Here is a 2,667-nt window from a genome sequence, read left to right on the forward strand (position 1 = left end):
TTACATGTACATTTAGTTTCACTCCCCATTTACCATGCCCAATCCTAACCAATCTCCTCCCCTCTCTGCCCAGTAACCCTCCCCCTGTGCCCCTCATAGTTATGCAATACTGTTTGTCCTGCATTTCCTCAATGTGAATGTTGCCCTTCTGGTGACCCATGGTCTATTGCTCTAAGGGATGTATTACCATAGAGTATGTGGGTGCATCACCCTGGGTTGAGTGGTCTGCATGTACATCTTGTTAACTGTTGGGCTGAGAGCTAGCCCCAGGAGTGGGTTTTATTCCAGGCACAGAATGTATTCCAGGGCCATAGTATTGGGGATCTCATTAGACTCCATCCAACCAGTGATTCTTGTCATTATTGAGTTTTTGGATTTCATTCCATGTTTTCCCTCCCACTCTATCCAGAATCTCCAGATTTAATCCTTTCCTGAGTGGTTGGCATTTGTAGCTGGGCACCATCTAGTTCATCTGGTCTCAAGGGCCAGCGTGTCCTAGGGCTGATTGCTTCCAAATGCCCTTGTTTTTTTTTGCACTCGTCTTTGCTTCCAATGCTAGGAGACCATTAGCTGCATCGTAGATGGTCACTTGAAAGCTTTTAAGACCCCAGTCGTTACTCATCAATGTAGGATGCAGAACAAGGCTTTTATGTATTTTGTTGTGCCAATTGAGTCTGATGTCCCCCAATACTATGGTCCTGAGTTGGTATATCTATTGGATGTCTCTCTCACAGTGTCTGGGTGTCTGTGAGGGATTACTCTGTCTGTCTTCTATTGTTTCTGTAAGGATTGCAGGTATTTTGTATCACTGGTGTCTGTGCAAGATTAGCCTCAGCTGAATCTATCCTTGGTCTAGAGTATACTCCTGTTCACTGACCCCCATCTGATCCTCTCTGGTGTTTATGTGTTTATCTATAGCCTGGTGTTTGGTATTAATGGTAATGCAGTATTGTGGACACATTGGTTGATATCTGTCATATATCTCTTATGTACAAAATTCAGTGTCCTCCCATTTCCTAATGTTATCATGGTGGTCATTTCTTGACTGGAATCAGATGAAGGAAAGGAAAATGTGGGTCCACTGAGCTTCCCCTGTCTTGTGCCTGAGTTTCTGGAGACCTGGAATCGGTGTTAGAGACTGATGGAAGGCAAGGTAGGGGGAGCTGCAGGGAGGTGGGCAGTGAGCGTGTAGGAAACAAGTCCCCTCCGATATTGGGTTTGGGAATTAGGAATTTAAAGGAGTGTCAAACCAGTGAAATTCCTCTTAGGCCCACTCACCTGTGTACTCTGTATTGAACCAAAAAAACCCCAAACTCACTGCCATTGAGTCTATTCTGACTCACGACGACCCTATAGGAAAGAGTAGAACTGCCCCTTAGGGTTTCCAAGGCTGTAGTCTTTATGGAAGCAGCAGCTACATCTTTCTCTCACAAAGCAGCTGGTGGGTTCAAACAACCGATATTTTGGTTAACAGCTGGATGTTTTAACTACTATACCACCGGAGCTCCAGCACTCTGTGCCAGGTCCATCCTCAAAATGCCTCTGCACACTCTGTTGCTGGAATAGACCTGTAACCCTTCAACCTCGCCCATCCCTGGCTCACAGCCACCTCACCAATTTTGCAGCCTCTCCCTGGCTTTCTTCCTTGTCCACCTATTATGCTTTATACTCCAGGGGATCATGCTGCTGTCATGTGGTTGTGTGTTCTCGAGTCTTTGCAACTCACAGCCACTCTACAGTCATAGTAAACCAAAACCAAACCAAATTCATTGCCATCAAGTCAATTCCGACTCATAGTGATCCCTGTTGGGTTTCCAAGGCTGTAAATCTTTTACAGAAACAGACTGCCTCATCTTTCTTCTGTGGCTCAAACCTCTGACCTTTTGGTTAGCAGCCAAATACCTGAACCACTATACCACCAGGGCTCCTTTTGGTCATATTAGGGCCTCTTTTTTGGTTGGTTTGTTTTTGTTTTTTAAATTTACCACTTTGTATACTTTGATTTCTGCCCTTGAGCATTTTTTTTACCCCCACAGGTTGTGGAACAAGATTTTTATGTATTTTGTTGTGCCAATTGAGTCTAGTGTCTCCCAATACTATGGTCCTGAGTCGGTAGATCTGTTGGCTCTCTCTCTCACAGTGTCTGGCTGTCTGTGAGGGAATGCTCTATGTCTGTCGTCTATTGTTTCTGTAAGGATTGCGTGTATTTTGTATCACTGATACCTGTGCAAGATTAGCCTCAGTTGAATCTATCCTTGGTCTAGAGTGTTATCCTGTTCACTGACCTCCATCTGATCTCAGATGTTTATGTGTTTATTTGTAGCCTGGTGTTTAGTGTTAATAGTAATGCAGTATGTGGATATACTGGATTAGCCTCTCTCATCTATATCTTATGTGAACAATTAGATGTCCTCCCTTTCCCTAATGTTATCATGATGGTCACAGACTCTTTCCATTCCATCCCTCCCCTTACCCACCTCAGCATGTGGCCCCCAACTAGCCTGAAATGAATCTCTCCTTCCTTCCCCACCCCAGTAAACTACAAAGTAAGTTCCTTTCCTTAAACAAACCCTTCTTTGTCTTTTTACAGTAATGGGCTCATACTATATTTGTCCTTCTGTGATTGACTTATTTCACTCAGCATAATGTCCTCCAGGTTCATCCACA

The sequence above is a fragment of the Orycteropus afer genome, unplaced genomic scaffold (genome assembly GCF_000298275.1).
Source record: "Orycteropus afer afer isolate SDZICR_OR568_19922 unplaced genomic scaffold, OryAfe1.0 scaffold00192, whole genome shotgun sequence".
In the NCBI taxonomy this organism is placed as follows: Eukaryota; Metazoa; Chordata; class Mammalia; order Tubulidentata; family Orycteropodidae; genus Orycteropus; species Orycteropus afer.